This window comes from Pleurodeles waltl, chromosome 7, assembly GCF_031143425.1.
Source record: "Pleurodeles waltl isolate 20211129_DDA chromosome 7, aPleWal1.hap1.20221129, whole genome shotgun sequence".
Taxonomy (NCBI): domain Eukaryota; kingdom Metazoa; phylum Chordata; class Amphibia; order Caudata; family Salamandridae; genus Pleurodeles; species Pleurodeles waltl.
In genome coordinates, this window is record NC_090446.1 from 1,448,924,331 (window position 1) to 1,448,946,282 (window position 21,952).

The following is a 21,952-nucleotide window of genomic DNA, read 5'->3' on the forward strand; positions in this document are numbered from 1 at the left end:
GGGACACCATGAGAACGATGGGTGTTGAACTCCATTACTCCTCACCATACCATCCCGAGGGAAATTCGGTCGTGGAGAGGCGGAATCGTGATCTAAAGCAGTCCTTAACAGCTCAAGTATTAGGTTCAGGCCGCAGTTGGTTACATCACCTATATGGGGTCCAGAGAGCACTGAATAATCTGCCAAGACGGTCCTTGGGGGGAAAGTCTCCAGATGAGGTTCTCTTTGGGATACCTATGTTTGTCCCTGATCTTGATGCCCCTGGTATGGTGGCAGCAGAAACACCATTTGACATAAAAGAACGTCTCACTGTTTTACAGGAGCTTCAACAATTTTGTGATGATAAATCATCTACAAGTGCTGCCACCTTAGGAATAAGGGAATTGGCGAAAACTTCGACTGGCTGGATTCCTAACGTTGGGGATCTGGTTCGTGAGAAGATCGCTGTAAAAAAAGAGTTTGGTCCATCATACAGAGCACCTGTACCGGTCTTGGGAATAAAAGGAACCAGTACTGTCATCCTTCCACCATTGTCTGGTTCTAAATCGAACAGATTCATCTCCATTGATGACATTAAATTACACCATGTGGCCGATTCTTCACAGTAGACCAAGAGGTCCCTTGGGTTTTTCCCGATCCCCTCTCACTACCCAACAGGACATCCATCTACATAGTAGGATGAACTTCACTACTACTGACTATGCATCTATGTCAACTGCTGTTCCAGACACTTCCTCGACCACGGGGAAGGGCAGAAAATGAGCTTTTGTTGGTTCCAGTAAAAACTTCGGGGACCACACCGATTCAGGATTTGGCTGTATTTTACACGAACACTTCTACGACTAATGATGTTGTCTATCAAGACCCTCCTCGAGCGGTGGATCAGAATGCAGCAGGTCCTGTGTTTGCAGAGACTTCCTCTGGCTATTTTGTAGACATTGATGATTTTTCTTCGGACTCATCCTCAACTGAGACTGAAAAACTTTCGAGAAGTAGCAAACTGTATCGATGGCTTAAAAAGAACTATTTGATCTACCCATGGAACTATCTATGGTTCTGTTTGACATTTATTGCATTATTTTTTTGGATTGGTTTTGTGACTGTTTTCTTTTTACTGATTAATGGTCACTATATAGCTGAACGCTCCTCTATGGAGCCTGTTGATGAAATTTTAACACCACATCATTCTTCCCATAAGGTCCGACGAGACTTGTCCCCTGTAAATATCACAGCTATACCAATTACCAATGGGATTGTGTGGGACAAAGTTCCATTTGATATATATGGGCCTACAGAGATTATTCAAATACCGTATGTGTTCAAAATGTCAATGTCTGATGTTATTACACCTAATGTTGTCTCTGATGATTGGGATGTCCAAACAGTTGATTCAATGCTGACTGAAATGAAGGACTATTCCGCTTTTGGAAGTGATGATGTATATGATTATACAATGAATTATGGGGAAATGTTCTGCTATAACAATTGGGGACATCACTACCTACACCGTGCAACTAGATATAGGCCTCTCTTGAACTACACACAATGGGAACACTGTTCAACACCACAGGTGGGGAGTCCAAAGTATTACAGTGATAAATGTACATACTTCTCTGGGCATGATACAAAGAAAGCAGAGTCGTATTATTTTAAAATACCTCCGGCACAAATTAGAAAACTTTTGCTAACAGATACTAAATTGATTTATTCAGATCACTTTGTTTCCCGGCTCTCGCTTGAGGGTTACAAATATTGGAAAAACTCTATTGATTTGAAAAGTGTATGGGGGACACAAGATTGGCAGATACAGGGTAGGGAGGCTTTGTTTCGAGCGTGCCTGATTCCTGTGCAAATGATTTTCTTAAATTACACTATTGAGCAGACATCATGTCTGGGGTTAGCAAAAATCAAAGATCTAAACACACCTAGTATCCCTACTCCGACAAAATTTAGAGATTGGCAACACTTTCTTAATGTCTCAGAAGACAGGCTAGATGCAATGGTTAAGGCTGGTGCCTATAATTCTTCACTTTCCCGTCCCAGCGGTTGGTTGGTTTGGCCCTCCGACACTGATGAGTGTCAAAAGCGTTTCTTAAACTCTTCAGGGGTTTTTTCCATTCACAGGCCTGACCCTCGCTTTCTATCAGGTCAACATAGAGGGGTAATTACAACATACAGTGTAGGTAAGCTGTGCCAGCAATGGGTGCAGACAAACACGTTAACAGCGGTTAAGCAACACCTGAATACTCTTTCTGACAGTATAGACTTACAGGATTTCCTGTTAGGTCCTAGGAAACAACGCTCGAAACGGTTTTTATATGCTATGTATAATGAAATTTGGAAACTTTCCCAGATTGAGGCTGCTGCTTGTTTAAGGCAACTAGATAAGGAGAATTTGGAAAAAACATTGGCTGTTGTCGACAATGGCATGAATACGCTGTCCAACAGGATTTATTCCCTATCGAATATAGTGTTGTCTGCCATTGATATCACTCAGACTGACTTATCCCGGTTATATCATGGGCAAACACAGCTACGTTCCATCATGCAGCTGGGTTGGACATTGCAAACACTGAAAAGTGGCCACATTCCATGGAAGTACATTAATGGGAGTGAGCTATTCACTGCTTTAAATTTTTCCAGGGAACAAGAGACAATGGCTAAAAGGGAGGCTCGTTTCACCCTGCTTCAAGTAGAAAAATTTGATAAGTTGCCCTTCACGGTAGCAGAGAGTCCTTCAACTATCGGGCTCTTGCACGGCATTATTAATTTACCGATTTCAACCTTTTGTTTCTCGAGCTGCCTGAAACATCTTGCGGTGGAACGATATGAGCAGCTAGGAGATGGCTTTATTAAGGAAGAGTGGGAGTTGCCCTTTGACTATAAATGTTTGAATGGTGAACAGGAGGTCTTTCTTAGCGGAAGTGAATGTGAGACTGCTGTTCGTCATTCTATGATATGCAAACAGGTGTCTCTCCACGGTCTTTGCAATGCGGGGATCGCAAATTTGGCCTGTTTTCTGAAGGGTACTCCCGTCAACTTGATTCGTCCATTGTTTCATGTACTTTCCAATGGAAGTTATGTTCTACTGAACGATGAAAGCTGTTGTGGCTTGCGACCTGGAATTGCCTAAGCAATCTTAGTCACGAAGGTCATTACGTGTTGTGGACATGTTTTGTTTCCCCCCACACGAGAGATAAAAGTATCTGAAATGTGGCCCCACATTGATACTATTAATGTGAACTATGACAAGTTGAGTAGACTAAAGGCGCTATTGTTTCAGAAACAGGTCGCCTTGACATCCGAAAAAGAGACGTATGCGCTCCAGATTGCGAGATCATCAGCTGAGATACAATCCTTTTTAAATACCGATTTCCCCAAACACTTTGGAGAGCTGGTATCCAGAATATTCAATGCTTCAAGCACAACTGGGATTGTTCATTTCTTTAAGGCTGTGGGGTCTGGTTTCGTATCCATCTTCCAGACTGTCTTCGGAGTCATCCCATCAACTATCCATTCTCTCTTTTCCAGTGTGTTTGGTGGCTTTCCAATTATATTGGCTTTAATTGGCGGACTACTACTGCTATTTCTTCTGATTCGCGGTGGTTGTTTCTTTCCAGCGACACAGAGCAATGGAGCCACTCCCGCCGACCCCACTGTGCCGTGAACCCATGGTTCGGATCTTCGGTACACCTTTGCTGGTGGAACTAGAGTTTGACTGGTCATTGTCATTCCGGCCTCTACTCTGGTGTGTACAACCGGTCTTCCGCTGCATATGGTGTCTCTTTGAACATCTGCCTATGGTCTGTCTTGCTGTTGCACCGACATCTCCTGTGGACCGCGAACTGCTGATGTCCCCAATGAGGGTTCATTCACGGTCATGCCCCTTGAGACTGAGGTTGCTCCGCGAGGCCACCTATGAGCCTTCCGTTATACGATCTAACATGGATGAGGACACTGCAGGGAGTATCAATGCACCGGTAAATGTGGCTCACTTCTGCTCTGTGGATCCGTTTGTCCGTCCAACAATGGATTTCACTTCAGATGATGTTGACTCATTTCTGAGATCATTGACTGATGACTTCGATGACATTCTTCAAGATCCTGAGTATAACACATAATTTGACGAATTTGCCTACCATTTCCCGATTCCAAAATATGCTATCATACTAAACGTTTGCTGTACTTGTCATGGTTGATATTAACGTCTCTGTATGTATATTTAGATTTTTAACACACAGCGGTTGTTTTTATTATCAGCATCATTTATTAGCTTGTTTTTGGTTTTTTTTTTAGTTCAGAGGTAGCTTTTTTAGCGTTTGGGTTCCTGTACCTTCATCATACCTGTTACGGCAATGGGGGGGTGTAGTGAATCCTAGTTTGTTTTAACGGGATAACAGGAGTTAGCTTAGCCGTAGGCTTGTAAACTCGTGCCCCCGTCACCTAGTGACTTTTAACCTACTTAGCTTGCTCTGTCTTAGTCCATTTAATTATTTATTTCCTTTAAAATGGAGGCCTTGTTTATAGTTAGGCCACTTGTTATGAGTTTTATTATCAGTGTCACTGCACCAAGGCGTCAAGATCAAGCACAAAAGACAAACAAACAGTAGGTCTTCACACTTAGGGATTTTCCCTCTCTACACTTTTGAGGGATTGTTGATATTAATTGCCGTCCCAAGCATTCCTGCTATCTATTGTTTTGAAATACACCTACGTCAGGGGACCTTGTAGGTCTGTATAAATACATCACACTTCAGACAGATAATCAGAGGGATTCCGACCAGAGGGCATCGCCACCATCGCTGATACCGATGCTGCAGTCGTCTTGACGCTGACCCAGTCTTCGTGTCCCTACGGAGTCTGAGATAGAGACCTCATTCCAAGGTAACGAGGGTTGGGGGCTCCTCTCATGGACATGGCATAGCAGGTTAGGTTTAGCAAACCCAGCTCTCCTTTAGGTAGGAGGTTAGGCCTATTCTCATTAGGGTATTAGGGCATATTCCATCTCGTACATATATATATATAGATATATATATATATCTATATATATATATTTCTTTCATATATTGCAAAAATGGTGGGGGTCTTTATAACCATGACTCTCTTCTTCACAATACTGTTGCTTGGTATATTCATTATCCTAATCATTGCAGTTCATGCAACTTATCGCAAATGGCAGGTATGTTAAATAAAAACTATTATAACTTCACTGCATCTGTGTTATTGCCTTTGTTTGTATGAGAAATAATACATCTGTGAGAAAAGGGTAATTTCTGTTTAACCACGACAACCCTGAGATATCTTACTTTGAGTCCATGCGTAAGCGACTGCTACAAATCACCTTTTACTATTGTGTTTCTGGTGAGGTACTGCTAGTGAGCCGGTAAGGTTTGGACAACAGTTACAACTAGTTGTAGGAAGAGACTTAGGTGGTCATTCTGACCGCGGCGGGCAGCGGTTGCCGCCCGCCATGCGGTCACCGCCGAATGACCGCCCCGCGGTCAAAAGACCGCGGCGGACATTCCAACTTTCCCACTGGGCCGGCGGGCGCCCTCCAAAAGAGCGCCCGCCGGCCCAGCGGGAAAGCCCCTGCAACAATGAAGCCGGCTCCGAATGGAGCCGGCGGAGTTGCAGGGGTGCGACGGGTGCAGTAGCACCCGTCGCGATTTTCTCTGCTATGCAGACAGTGAAAATCTTTGTGGGGCCCTGTTAGGGGGCCCCTGCACTGCCCATGCCAGTGGCATGGGCAGTGCAGGGGCCCCCAGGGACCCCACGACACCCGTTCCCGCCATTCTGGTTCTGGCGGTGAAAACCGCCAGAAACAGGCTGGCGGGAAGGGGGTCGGAATCCCCATGGCGGCGCTGCAAGCAGCGCCGCCATGGAGGAATCCCTGGGCCAGTGGAAAACCGGCGGGAAACCGCCGGTTCCCCTTTTCTGACCGCGGCTTTACCGCCGCGGTCAGAATAGCCCAGGAAGCACCGCCAGCCTGATGGCGGTGCTTCCGCTGCCCTCCGCCCTGGCGGTCAGAGACCGCCAGGGTTGGAATGAGGGCCTTAGTCACCTACAAACGAAAGTACTGTCATCCTGAGACCAGCGGTCTTGGTCAGAGCAAGAGTCCAAACTACGACAACACTGATACAGTTTCTTTTATATCTTGGTCTAGTACAGTTTGAATTTCTTCCTTTACTTTTTTTCTAGAGGTGAATCAGCCCCCTCCTACAGTTTTGTGGTACTGTTGTTAATGCTTCGTTTACATGTGGAGTCATCTGCAAGGGTTCACATTTTCCCAGACCTTTATACAACTGTGGGTTTTGTCTCAAAACATGGTTCTCCTCTCTAATCCTGTAAGTCTTTGGAATGAGTCCCAATGCTTGCACCCTTACAGTGCTAAGCAAACAGGGTGCTGGAATTCCACGCTTTGGAACATGTATGTCTTCTCACGAGGTCACATTATCATAAGTGAAGGTTTTGCCAAATTCTTCATTGGATTATAAGCGTCTCATTGTAACATGTTGCTGCTAGAAGGCTTGAGCCTGGGTTTATCCTTAACTTTGTCATGTTCTATCGCTCACATTATATTGCTGGTTGCTCCGCTGTCCAATACAAATAACACTAATGTTGGCCTACCTTCAGCTGCAATTACGCTCTTTTCTTCATTTTGTTTCATTAACAAAATTGATTTTCTTTTTCACTTTGCCTGCCAAAATGCGCAACTTCTCTGTCGTTTTATTTCCTGCTGACATTTCTCCTGTATCCTCTGCTTCCTGATTTTCCACTTGCCTGGCATACTGATTATTTATTTTCAAATCCTTTCTATACATCTGGATTTCTCAAACTTTACTGCTGTTCCCTTTATTTTTGCAAACAGACACAAAATTAGTGTATTTTCCATATTTGCTGCATGTTTGACTTTGTGCTCGACATGCTCATGTGTGTGGAAACATTTGTCCACACTTGTAACACAACATGTTTTCCAACTTATTATTTTGCTAGCTTTATGGTTACTGTTAGAAATTGGGTCTCTAGTTGGTAGTGGTTTGCACCCTGTCCAAGTAGGGACCCTCACTCTAGTCAGGGTAAGGGAGTCAAACAGCTAAGATAACCCCTGCCCACCCCCTTGGTAGCATGGGTCGATGAGAAATAGACACCGCAGAATGATGCGTGGAAAATCCAAATGCACTGTGTTGATGGAGCTGCTGTGAAACAGGTGCAGCATCGATTCTGCAGCCGCGAGACAGGGGCTGCATTGATTTTTCTGCCTCTGTACATCAGTGCAAAGATTTCCTTATTCAGGTCACCTGTTTATACTTCCAAGGGTCTAGGGACTGGAGTTGGCACCACTTAGCAAGTCAGGACTCTCAGCAGAAGAGCCCAGGCACTGGCAAGTGGTGCCAGCACCAGGGTCCAAAATAAGTTGTATGTAGGAGACTCCACCAAGGATGGGCATGGTCCCCAACAGACGAAGGAGAGGGGCAAGGATAAAAGTATGGAGTTCTCAAAAGGGCCCTAAACCAGTTCCCAGGGTAAGGTTTCAGAACCCCCTGTCGAAAAGAAAAGTTGGTTCCCTTCAGGAAAGCCTACAGGGAAGGGACCCCTGAAGTGTTTCGCCTCTGGCCAGGAAGAACATTTCAAGGAAAGTCTCAAGTGTCCCGAGCAGGCAATGCCCCCCCCCACCCCCCCACTGATGGGCAGACTCTAGGGGTGTCGAGTGTAGTGCTTGGGGAGGAGTTGGCCCCAGTTGGTGGTGGGGACCCTAGTCTCCCTGGGTGAGAATGAAGTGATCCGGAGAACCCTGAAGCCTAACAACACTAAAAAGTAAGGCAGTGGGTGCTCAACAATGGGAGGTGGGTGGAGGCTCTGAGAGACATAGGAGCCAGTATGACAACTGTCCACTGTCATCCAGTGTCTGAGGAGCAGGTAATCCCTAATGTGGTCCACCAGTTTGTAGCAGTAGAAAACAGTGAGAGCCAATGCTTGGTAGCTCAGGTGCCTTTGAATGGGGGGGGGAGCTCAGGATCCTTGAGGGTAGCTGCGAGTCTATCTATGCCAGTTGACTATCTGCTAGGGGACGACCTGGAGCATCCTACCTGGAAGGAGGTGGAAATCAGGTTGCACTTGGACATGTTAGGATTGCCAGAGGGGGCATGCATGACCACATGGTCCATGGCTGCCAGAGAGGATGATCAGAAGGACCTGGAGCCTGACACAGTGGCCCAGGTGCCTGCCAGAAAGAGAAGGGGCAAGGGACATGGGAAACCTGCTCCTGAGATTTTCAGGAGGAGGCGGTACCTGAGGAGGACACCCAAGAACCTACAGGAGAAGAAGTGGCTGAAAAGGGGGACCTGCCTGAGTTGTATAATCAGCAGCGGGAACGAGGCCCCACCAGGGAGGTATTCTGCGAGGTAGAGAAAGTGTGCCTCACTCTTGAGCATCTTTGGAGACAGGCCGAGGCCCAGGCAGCTGGTGACGCCTCTGGTTCCCACCTGATATACTGGGAGAATGATCTCCTGTATATTAGCCTAAGGTTGCTGAGCCTGGGGCTGCCGGGTGCTGGTGGTATCCAAGTGTTTCAGAGCCTTCCTAATTGGTCTGGCTCATGTTGTGCCACTGGCAGGTCATTTGGTGCAGGACTAGACCTTTGACAGGCTTGTCACCCACTTCTATTGGCCCCAAATGAGGAAGACCTCATATGCATTCTGCAGGACTTGGCAAACCTGCCAGACGAATGGCAAACCTGGGAAGAGGTACAAGACGCCTCTTCAACCGTTTCCTGTTGTGAGCACCCCTTTTGAACAGGTAGGCATTAACATTGTGGGGCCTCTGGATCCCAAGACAGCCATGGGCAACAGGTTTATCCTGGTCTTCGTGTACCATGCCACCCGGTACCCGTAAGCTATCCCTCTGAGGACAGTGATTGCACCGACAGTGCCAGGGCACGTATGGGATCTTTACCTATGTGGGTTTCTCGAAGGAGGTGGTATCTGACTGAGGTACCAGTTTCATGTGGTCGCACATGAAGGCCATGTGGAAGGTGTGTGGTGTTACCTAGAAGTTCACAACATGTTAGCACCCACAAAGCAATAGCTTGGTTGAAAGATTCAACAGTGTCCTGAAGGGCATAATTATGGGTCTCTCAAAACCCATGAGGCATAAGTGGGACGTCTTGTTACTATGTCTGTTGTCTACCTAAAAGGAGGTACCTCAGTAGAGAGTTGGCTTCAGCCCTTTTAAACTTCTGGATATGCACCCTTTGGGAGACCCTCTCAGTTTTGTGAAGGGGGGCTGGGACAAGCTCCCAAAAAGTCATCTTAGGATGTATTCAGTTAAATGCTGACCTTCAGGACCCAGTTATGACCAGAATACCGCTTTGGTTGAATTGCAGCCTGGCCAAAAAGTGTGAGTGATGGCCCCGGTAGAGCCCTGTGCTCTTCAAGACCATTGGTCTGGGCCATTTGAGGTGAAAGAGTGCAATAGTAATGTCACCTACATGGTGGACATGCAGACTCCTAGGAGCCATTTGAGGGCCCTGTACATTAACCGCCTCAAGCCACACTGTGAGAGGCCTGAGTTGACAATGCTTTTGGTCATGGATGGTGGGGTGGAAGAAGAGAGTGAACCTCTTCATAACTTCCTGTCTTCCAAAGAGCAGAATGGATCAGTGAAGGGGTGAACCTCTCCTCTACTCTGACCCTAGAGCAGCAGAGGGACTGTCACCAGTTACTGGGATAGTTTACCACTATGTTCTCACTCACCCCAGGAGCCACCCAGTGGTGTACTCATGACATTGACACGGGACAGTTTACCTGTTGACCACAAGTCTTACAGGGTGACTGATAGAGTGAGGAACAGCATCAAGAGGAAATCTCTAAGATGCCAGAGTTAGGGGTCATTGAGCACTCTAACAGTACTTGGGCCAGTCCAGTGTTTCTGGGCCAAAGGTTGCTCCACATGGTGTTGCACCTGAACTAAGGTTCTGTGTTGACTATTGGCAGCCTAATGCCATCACTAAGACTGACGCGTACCCCATCCCGAGCTGATGCGTTCATCAACCAGTTGAGAGCGGCCTAGTTCCTCAGCGCGTTTGATCTAACATCTGGGTACTTGCCTTAATCGAGGAGGCCGAGGAGAGGTCAGTGTTCTCAGTGCCAGAGTGGCTTTACCAATTCCTTGTTATGCCCTTTCAGTTGAACAACACCTCTGCCACATTCCAGAGGCTGGTAAACCAGGTCCTGGACGGGTTGGAGAACTTCAGTGCCGCCTATCTTGATGACATTGCGGTCTTCAGCTCTCGCTGAGAGGACCCCTTGCGCCACCTCCAGGAAGTGTTGAGGGCTCTGTAGAGTGCAGGTCTCACTATAAAGGCCAGTAAGTTCCAGATAGGGCAGGGTCTGTAATGTATTTGGGACATTACAGGGAGCGGCCAGATGACACCTCTACAAGCCAAGATTGACACCATCCTGGCTTGGGCACCTCCTAAGACCCAGACAGAGGTAAGAGCCTCTTTTCTGGGTACTACAGGAGATTTGTCAAGGGGTATGGCATCATTGTTGCCAACTTGACAGAGCTGACTTCCAGGAAGCAGCCCCACTAGATGAACTGGCATACCAGACCACTTTTGACATCCTAAAGGAGGCATGTGCACCTGTGCTTAAAGTTCCTGACTTCTCCAAATAATTTGTGATGTAGACATATGCAGCAGAGCCGTGCTCTCACAGCTAAACGAAGAGGGCCTAGATCAACCCGTTGCCTTTATTAGTAGGAGGTTACTTTCCTGGGAACAGAGGTGGAGTGTAATAGAAAGGGAAGCTTTTGCTGTGGTCTGGGCACTGAAGAAGCTAAGACCCTACTTGTTTGAGACCCACTTCTGGGTTCAGACAGACCACAGGCCCCTCAGATGGTTAATGCAGATGAAGGATGAGAATTCTAAACTGTTGAGGTGGTACATCTCCCTACAGGAAATTGAATTTACATTGGAACACCGTCCTGACACAGAACACGCCAATGCTGATGGTCTGTCCAGGTTCTTCTGCCTTAGTGATGAAAACTCCTAAGAGATTGGGTAGTTCTCCCCTCTTTCAGCTGGGGGGCACATGTGTTAGACCTGTCAGCTCTTGATGTGTTTTTCCCTGTCTTTTTGGCTTTTGAACTCCTGTTTTTGATCCTGTGCTGAATTTAGGTTTGCTGGCTTTAGGACTCTGGGCATTTTATCACTGCTGATCAGTGCTAACATGCAAGTGCTCTCTAAATTGTATTGGTGATCGATTTACCCATGATTGGCATATTTGACTTACTAGTAAGTCCCTAGTATAGTGCACGGTATGTGCCCAGGGCATGTAAATCCCATGTTACTACTGGACCTGCATTCACAGATTGTGTCACCCACATGGGTAGCCCTGTGAACATGTCTCAGACCTGCCATTGCAGTTTCTCTGTGGGCAGTTTTAACTTTCCAGTTCAACCTGGCAAGGGCACCCACTTGCCAGGTCCAAACTTTCTCTTTTACTACATGTAAGTCACCCAAAGGTAGGCCCATGGGCAGTATGCAGTGTATTTAAAAGGTAGGACATGTACTGGTGTAGGTTACATGTCCCGGTTGTGAAATACTGCTAAATTTGTTTTTCACTATTGCAAGGCCTATCTCTTCCACAGGGTAACATGGGCATTGAATTGAAATATCTTTTAAGTGTAAATTCCCATTGGTAGCAGAAACAAATTCGGAGTTTGGGGTCTCAGAACTCCCAATTTAAAAATACATATTTTGGTGAAGTTGGTTTTTAAATTGTAAGTTTGAAAATGCCACTTTTTAGAAAGTGGACATTTTCTTACATAACCATTCTGTGCCTCTGACTATCTGTGGAATACATATCTGGGTCAGGATGACAGTTGGGCAGTTTGTGAATTCACTCTAGACAGTCACACAAAGGGAACTGAGGTGTGCCCTGCATATCCTGATTGGTCTTCCTGGGCTAGAGTGGTGGGAGGAGCTGACACTTGCACATGAATCGGGCTGTGCCTGTGCTTACACAAAGCAGTCTCCAACCCCCTGAAATGTGTCTAGGGGCAGGGCAGGAAAAGCAGGGTCTTGTGCACTATAAAGACTTTTCTTTGAAGTTTGCCTACTTCAAAGGCAGAAATGGGTATAAGTACTGGACTTCTACTCCACAAAGTTAGAACACTTCTTGACTGCGGTCATTCTGCCAGGAAGAACAGCTAGAAGTGGTGGAGGGTCTGTCATTCTGCCTGCTGCTTTGTTGAGCTGGCATGTTGCTTTCTACTTCTGTTATGGGAGTGAAAGGACTGGACTTTGTTTCCTACAACCTGCTTCCAAAGGTTCTCCAAGGGCGTGGACTGAGATTGCCTCCTGTTAGAAGTCTCAGGGACATAAAAGACTTCATCTGCCAGCACCTGGGCTCTTTTGCTGAGAGTCCTGACTCGCCAAGTGGTGCCAAATCCAGTTACTGGGCCCTTGGGAGTGAGTTCTGTTATAACCAAGAAGAAACCAAGTGCATCGACTCCAGAGTGACTTTGGAACTGGCACTGCTGTCCGACTCTGCACCACTGCCCGCACCCGGAGCCGTTGTCCCTGCTGAGTTCAATGACCATGACTGACGCGGCAGGGCTTACGCCTGCCAGCACCTCCAAAGTCCCGCCACAGCATCAGTCCAGAGTGCTGTGTCACCGACGACCATGACACCCACTCCGCCGCAGCACCTGGAAGCCTGTGGTGGTCATCGAGACACCGCGAAGTCCACACCTCACGTCTTGACCAGCAGGATTAATTGATCCTACCAGATCATAAGGATCCCACGACAATTCATATTTTTGGGTCAATTTTTTATTTTAAACATTGAATTATGGCTGTATAAATTCTTATTTAATCCTCTAGGTTGGTCGGTCAATATTAGTTCTTGTTCCTCACCCCTGCTAGATTTAGAATAGGATCTCAGCCCTGTTTGTCAGTGTCTCTTTTACATGTACCCAAGTTTCTAGCTTCTCTTCACAGGGAAGAAATCAGTGAGGCTTTTGCCTTGACTTTTAAGACACCTTTATATGTTACCAAGTGGATCATTCTATTGCGTTACTATTTTCTGTAGTGTCCTCACCTGACTCTCTTACCCAATCAATGACTTTGGCCCTCATTATAAACACGGCAGTGAAAACCACCATGTTCATGCTGGCGGTCTTCTCCGTGACGGCCAGCGCCCCAGGAACCGCACCGTATAATGAACATTCCTCTGGGCTGGCGGATGGAAACATTGTTTTCTCCCGCTGGCCCAGAGGAATGCCTGGCCGGGACATTGACGGCAGCTCCACATGGAGCCACCACCAATGCCTCGTCAGGTAGGCCTTGCAACAGTGAAAAATTTATTTAAGAGTTTCTCACTATCCGGATATATATAAATTAAAAGTACATGTCCTACTTTTTAAATGTACTGCGTACACCCTACTCTCTGGGCTGTCTAGACCCTGCCCTGTTTGAAACGACACACACAGGCTGCAATGGCTACTTAAGTGGGTGACACAACGAGTGTTGCAGGAGTACTAGTAGCATTTAGTTTATATGCTCTTGGTTCATGAAGTACCACATCACTAGGAGCTTCTGAGTAAATTGAATATGCCAGTTGGGTATAAACCAATGTTACTGTTTACCATGCATATACACGCTAGCACTGGGTAGCAGTGGTAAAGTGTACAGAGTCCTAAGGCCAACTAAGACGAGATAAGAAAAGTATGGATGAGTAAAGCAAAAGGTTTGGGGGATGACTACCCTAAGGCTTACTTTTCTAGCAATAGTCTTTGTGGAATATCACAAAGCAGTCATATCATTTAGCTGGTTGGGACCTAAAATGGTGGACTGTATTAGAGCCCCCCCAATGGCCATTGGCATGTGGCATATTTCTTCAGTCATGCCATGCCTGTTTAGTTTGTGATTTTTGGTTTGTTGTTGTGGATTGGTATGGTACAGAGTGAAATTGCCTGTAGGAGTTATGTTTTATATGAGGGTGACAGAGTCAAGCAGCACAAGGCAATTACTGTGCAGTATGTTTGAATTCCAATTGGTTGCATAACCTCTATTTTTCTGGATTCTATCTTCGAAATAGCTATGTTTGCACCTCTCTTTTGAAATGTAAATGCTGCTGAATGCTTTGAAACTCAGCTGCTAGTGAGAAAGCACTGAATTCTACAGATTTCTCATGGCAAATAGGTATGATGATCCACAGGACAGGCCTAGGGAACAGTCTCTTGTTTTGTTTGTAGTGCTTGAATGTAACTTGCTGGTATTCTGGTCCTCTTCCTTGAGAGGCTCTGCAATCAGTGCATAGTGCCTTGAACATTATCCACCTAGCTACATGAGGCCAGTGGAGTGATTAGAGGAACAGTGTCATAGGTTCCCTTGGGCCGAAGTAGAGAAGGAGTCTTGCAGAAGAATTTTGGATTAGTTGTATTTTGTGTAAGATGGAACTAGGGGGGCCAAAGTGGTCTGGTCCCAAAATGATGAGCTAGTGGTCTGGTGGTGATTTTCTCTTTGTTAAATTGGAGGTGTCTTGATGCTGGTCTGACTTTCTGATTAGTTGGTATGTTACGTTATGTGTATTTGTAAAGTACACGATCACCCACGTGGGTATCCTGGCTCTGAGCAGGTGTGTATATCTGGCCCTGCCTGGATAGGTTGGTAAATTGAAAAGCCAAGTCTTAAGCATCTTGTGGAATTGAAGAAGAGATGAGGACGCTCTGATGTGGATTGGTGGGGGGGGGGGGGTCAGTTCATGCTTTAGGAGCAATATAAGAGGACGCTTGTCCTCCTGAACTGGCCCTGTAAGTGTGTGGGATGTGTGTCAGTAGGAGTCCTGCATAGCAGAGGTGTCTAGGTATTTGGTGGAAGTAGATACAACTGTTCAGGTAGGTGGGATATAATTTGTGTAATGCCTTGAATGTGTGTGTGAGGATTTTGAAATGATCATTTTTTTGGCATCCTTAGACAGTGGAGCTCTCTATGGTAAGGTATGAGTTTTGTGTAGGAGGTTGAGGATGAGTCTCATTGCTAAGTTCTGGATGGTTTGTAGTCTTCTGGCTAATTGTTTGGTGATCCTGGCATGGAGGGTGTTCCCATAGACCAACTTGCTGTTGATTAGGACAGGAGTGACGTTTTTTATGGTGTTGCATGGGAGCCATTTAAAGATCTTCCTCAGCATCCTCAGGGTGTGAAAGCAGGATGCAGTAATGGCATTGGCGTGTGTGGTCATGTCCAGTTTGCTGCCAATAATTTCGAGGTTCCTGACTGGATCTAAATTCAGCCAGCCACAATCTGGAGTCCCATGACAAAGTGTTTTTGACAAAGATCACTACTTCCATCCTGTTGGCGTTGGACTTCAGACAGTTAGTTTTAATCCAAATAGTGACTTCAGTCATGCAGGTGGAGAACTTTAATCTTATGCTGGGGGTTCTTATCTGAGAGGGAGAGTATGAGTTGCATGTCAATGGCATAGGAGTGGATGTTAGTGTGTGCATGGATGGCATTGGTGAGCGATGAACCTTGAACTCTGCAGATGAGTTTGCAAGCTTGGCAGCTTGCTTTCTTTCTGTTAGGAAGGAGGAAGACCAGTGGACAGTGGGTCCTTGGATGCTAGTGTTGTTCATGGCACCTGATGTGGAAGGGTTGTGAGGCCTTGTCAAATGCTGCATAGAGATCCAGGAGAATGAGGGCTACATTGTCTTCTTTGTCAAGGATAATGCAGATGTCATCTGTGAAAACAATGAGTGCTATTTCTGTACTGTGGGTGGGCCTGAGTCCGGACTGTGTGGCATCAAGGAGCTGGCGGTTTCTGAGGTGGTTGGTGAGGCATCAGTAGATTAGTTTCTCTAAGACGCTGGCTAGTTATAGTAGAAGGGGAGAGTGGCTGAGGTAGCAGATAGTTTCTAAAGCAGGGTGTAGCAGAGGCATGTTTTCAAATATAGCTGAGTTAATGGAGGTGTTGTTGCTGGGTGTCAGTGCTTTTCTGATCAATAGGAGTTCTTTGGTGAAGGCATGGTGAAGGTATGGTGGGGGTAAGGTAAGATGGGACCCCTGAGTGGATGGTCCTAATGGAAGTGGCAGTTTTGGGGGTAGTTAAGGTGGGCCACGTAGACAAGCTTCATACTTCAGGAATGATGGGAAGTTGAAATGGACAGGGATGGTGTCCCATTGACTGCTGAAGTTGCTGTGTATTGAGGTGATTTTGTTGCAGAAGAATTCTAATAGCTTGTTGAGAAGGTGATTATGCTGAAGGTGGAGGGAGGCATAGTAAAATCTTTGATGAAGGCAAAGATTGACTTGTGGCTGTTTGTGCCGGCATCAATGCGGTTCGCAAGAGTTGTGCTCTTGGTGTCCCATATCTGCTGGTGGCAGCATCCTAGGGTGGATCTGAAGATGTCTTTATTTGTGGTGTCTTGACTTGTTTTTCATTTGCACTCAAGTTGCTTGCAGTGGTGTTTGTTCAGCCTGAGTCACTCTTTGTGCCATATGGCCTCAGGTCAGGTTCTTGCCACAGGGCTGTGCTGAGGGGAGACAGGGTTTTGGCACATGCAGTGATCCAGCTGTTCTGGTTCTTGATTGCTTTTGGCAAGTTGCTAGTGTGCTCGGGCGAATGCTTGGTGAGCATGGAACCCTAGTCCTCCTCTGTCCTGCTTTTCCAGCTATGGCAGGCAAGTCCGATGGTGGCAGGTCTGTGGTGTGGGATGGGCATGGTGAAATTGAAAATTGCATGGTCTGGCCAGATCATATCACTTCCTGGTATTGCTGATTGAGGAGAAAATCAGATCCAATCAGTGTCTAGTGGTGTGTATGGATTCTGTAACATGCTGGCTGAGGCTTCTGAGGTTTTCTGGAAGGTCTGTAGCATTTGGGTTGGTGTGCTCTCCTAAGTGAAAGTTAAGGTCTGTCTTTGAGGAGGATGAAGATGCTGATGTTGATGATGAGGGGTGCAACAAAGTCTGTCATGTCACTGCCGAAAATGGTGAGGTATCCTGGTGGACTGTATACAGGGTTCCACCTAAGGAGAAGTTCACTGTGATGCATATGTTGGATGTGAGGTGTTCCATGTAGCTAGTGGAGGTGTCAGTGTAGGTGGTGCAGCTGATAATGTCTTTGAATATGATAGCAGCTCCCCCTTTGGGCTTGTGCTGATGGTCTTGCCTGGAGATCTTGTAGCCAAAGGGATGGCTGTAGCAATTTTCAGTGCCGAGGTTAGGTTTAGCCATGTAAGAGAAGGTGCGGAACGTGGTCATACAGTAGGTCCGATTTCTCTGTGGAGTCCTTAGCGAGCAAGTGGGTGTTGAAGCACATGCTTGTGAGCCCGGGGCATTGCATGGGTGGTGGTTGGTCTGTGTCAGCATGACCGTGTGGCTGGTTTGAATGAGTGTGAGCGAGGGGGGTGCTGTTATTACAGGTAGTGAATGTAGTGTGTGAGAGGGTGCATGAGAATTTCCAGGAGGTGCATGTGAATGATTGCTTTGTGTTGTGTGGTTGATGGGGTAATGGAAATTGCAGTGATGTCAATTCCTGTACAGATGCATGATGGTAAAATAGGAAAATTAGTTTATGTATATAGATATGTTAGTCAAATGGGTAATAGATGTTTAGTGGTTAGGTGTTACTGGTAGCATCTGTAGTAGTTGTGAATGTATGAGTGGGTGGGTATTTAGTGGCTGCTTACCTGGAGTTTTGAAGGTGGAGCTGCAGTTTCTAGCCCAAGGCACTTTCCAGGCTCTAGTCCCAAAAAGGCACAGAATTAGCTTTTATCTGAATGCCTGGGTTGGAGGCACTTAAGGTTCTGTTAATATAACGGAGGAAACCCTTGTGATTATTTGACCTGGACCAGTGGGATAAGTAGCCAAAGAACCAATAGAAAACCATGCCCCATTGCCTAGACGCACTAGTAAATATAAACCCAGGAACTAATGGAACCGTAGCCCTGAGACCAAATAGTAACCCAAGCCCTAAGACCCAGAGCAAATAGAAATCCTAGACCCCAATCAATAGAAACCCTAGACTTGGGAAAAAGTACTAGAGAAATGCTGTATCATTAATGCCGGAGTTGAATAGTGTTTATCCTATCCAAGAAGTGCAAACAGTTAAGAAAACATCTTCCACATGGTTTCTTCTCTACCCAACTCACAAGCTAAAAGTAAATGGGATCTTTGAAGTACAACATTTGACAGTGATCTAAATATTCTGTATGGGTATGAACTGAGGGTCGTACTGCAAGCTGCCATTGTTGAAGCACTGGCTAGCATTAACTGCTCATCACCAATTAATATAGATTTATTTGAATACACAAAATAGTTTTTTAAGTATTATAGCACACCTTAACTATTTCTTAATACATATTCAGTGCTTAAAAATCTTTTTGGCAAAACACATGATGGCTGTAGTTGATGTCTACTAAATCTGAATTGGCTACCATTCCGTAATGCTCATCTCATCCCACAGAAATATATGTGAACAATTTATGACATTTCTGACAGACCTTCCTTGGAAACATTAATATATCATCAATACACCAACACATTAAATCTATGAAACTGCATATCTGTATATCTATCCTGCATGGGTACTTTTGATGTATTCATTTTATATTGGTACTAAACAAAGCTATCTGTTTATATCTATAAATAATAGAAATGAAATACTGTTTACCATTGATACATTTGGTGTGCTTTGGACAATACTTTCTCATTACTGACGCACAAATTGAATGAGAGAATGATCAGGTAATAGGAAGTTGAAATGTATCATACAGTTGGGATAGAGGCGTGTGAAGATGATGACGCAGAAAAAGAAGGACCAACATTTATTCATATATCATGTAACCAAAATTGTATAATGTAGTGTGATCTTAGCAAAGAAAATAATGTACGAGGGAAATTGTACCCTCGGAGTAGTTCACCATTATTATAAACGAGCTTTATTAATCATGAAGAATTGAAAAATGTAGTAATCCGTCATAATTGCAATTATGTGCTATGAATTCTTGTTGAAACTGTTTTATGCTTAGCTTAAATTTAGTAGAGGCTTTGGCCTAGTCGCCTGGTCTCAAATTCAACTGCATGGTTTTCACTTGCATTAACAAAATATATTATTTCACTTTAAAGGTTGTATTTTTCCAGCAGAAATTACTAATACACTTATCTCCAAGGTTTCGTGCTAGGCCGGTCTCATCCCCTTTGATGCAAGGTCAGTCTCTGCAGGTGCGGACAATAAAAGCACAGCTACAGAAAGAAATACTTGGCAAACCTTGTTGCAACTTGTGTTCCAAGGCTCCAAGGACAATGTATGCATAAATGAGTACTAGGAGAAAGACACTATTCATTGGTCAAATTGAAGCCACCCTATGAACCCTCCAATGGAAGACCCTGAAGTATTTGGAAAGTTTCTTACTTAAACCCACCAGACAAAGAGAAGTCAGCCATTTTCCTTGATGCCATCTTTGAAGCCAAATGCCAGACGTCATCTCGGACGACATCTTGATGCCCTTTTCTCTATTCTAGAGAAAGAGACTTTGAGAATTCTCACCCTAGAGACTTTAACTTTAAATTGCCCCGTCTTGCCCATGCAGTAACTTTGCCCCATTCTCCTTGCTGCTGCAAGGAAATTTGCCCTTAACTTTGCCCTTTAATTCTGCCCCATGCTGATCAAACCGGTACCTGAAGGACGAAGACTTTCCTTGTATGCTGATTGTATTGGGTAATTATGAAAGGATAATTGTATTATGCATTGTGTTTTTCATTTTAGGTACCAACTGCTATTTTGATAGGGCCCAAGCTAGAAGTTTTCCAAATTTGTGTTGACTAAATTCGTTTTGCATGAAGCCCCACATGCCAATGCTAACTAGAGGTTAGTCGAGGTATGCACTTGACGCACCATGTTGAATTGAAATCTTGTCATGCTGACCGATGTATGCAATTAGTCAAATTCAATTACTCATATTAGTGATTTGTATTGCTATAACTGAATGCATTATAATTCAGATTTTGCATAGATTACGTTTCTTCCGCCGCTATGGACAACTAGTAATCTTCGTATACATATATCATTTGGTTTTGAGACTTATATACATTGTGCTAGCTTTGTTAATATAGGGAAATAAATTCACTAACTTTTAATAAACTGGTGTGGTTATTCATGACTGAAAGGTCATGATGGGTCGAAATACCAACTGTTATTGATTCCTAAAATGTTATTTTGATCTATTAATTGAGTATTTGGCTATCGATTACAATAGTTATTGATCATTGGTTTAAGTGATCCGACTATTCTAGGATGAGGAGAGCCCAACTCGGCTAAAAGATTCACCGACCTCCAACGTGTCCAGGTACAGGTAATTTACAAGGGCTGGACGCGTTATCAAAGACGATACTGAAAGTTTTATACCCCACAGATTTTAGTCAATTTCACGATCCCGCTTAATTTTGAGATGTTGAAGTTGAGGGATTACCAAATGATCAAATTCACATAAAACAATGAGGAAGTGCAGAAAACTTGGAGATGGGAAATTCCAGATTGCAGGCAACCTTTGTCGTCACTGGCAGCCTGGAGCTGCATGGCACAGTCTCAAAAAATGCATCAGAGCACTATATAATGAGAGTGAGACTGAAGCATATGTGATGGCAAACCGGGCACGTAAAATGTTTCTGATGCAAGCAAAGTTTAGTGTAGTTCCTGGATATTTGCCTTATAGGATTTTCAGGATCCCAATGGTCATTTGTTTACACTCTAGTGCCATGTTTTTGCCTACGATTTTTAGATGGCACTGAAAATTAATTTGACTTTTTTTCACGAGTACTGGGAAACTGTATTGAGCTGGTAACTCGCAAGCATTTGGAAGCGAGTGCATACCTAACCTACATTTTTGTTCCGAGTACTGTGAAAGCTTATTTACACGGTAACATGCAAGCAATTTATATCCAAATGTATACTTTGCCTACCTTGTTCTCTCAAGCATTTTGGTGCATATCTATACTTTTTGGTGCAAAACTGCACTAACGCAGTTTTGCTCCAAAAAGCTTAGCACTGGCTTGCGCCATCCCTGAGCATCAGCTGGGTGGCATATTTATGGAATGGCGCAAGCCGGTGCAAATGGTGGGCTAGCGTAAAAGAAGAATGACGGTAGCCGGGTGGGGCTGGCAGTATGGGAGAAGGGTGTTTTGCACCAAAAAATGACGTTAGGCTGGTTAGAGTAAACAAAGATGACTCTAACCGGTCTAGCATAATTTTCTGATGCAAAACCATCCAAACCACATGACTCTTGTCTTAGAAAGGATAGGAGTCATGCCCACCACCCAATGGCCAACACAGGGGACCAGTGTCTCCTGGGCATGGCCATTGCACCATGTGCTATGCAGGGGGCCCCAAGTTGGGCTTACCTATATTTACCCTACTTACCTGGGATGGGGTCCCCCATCCTCTGGTGTCCCTCTAGTGTGGGTGTGGGTGCTCCTGGGGCTTGAGGAGGGCACCTGTGGACCCATTCCATGTTGTTTAACCATGGAAAGCGTCCACAGGTCCCTTTTGACGTTAGACCTGTCTAACGTCAAAATATTGGAGTTTGCAACATTTTCTAGATGGGTGAACCTACCTTGCATCAATGAGATGCAAGGTATGCTACCCCCATCTAAAAAATGGTGCTAACCCCATAACCCCATATTTCCCCCCAGTGCTAAAATGACGCACAGGTGGGAGGAGGGGCTAAATCTTTGCAACATTATTTAACACCTGGGTCAGACTAGGCGTTAAGGGACCTGTGGACCCATTTCCATGGTTAAACACAATGGAATGGGTCCAAAGGTGCCCTCCTCAAGCCCCAGGAACACTGCCACCCATACCAGAGAGACATCGGATGATTTGGGATCCCATCCCAGGTAAGTGGGGTAAGTATAGGTAAGTACATTCAGGACACGATCTCTTCACAACTAT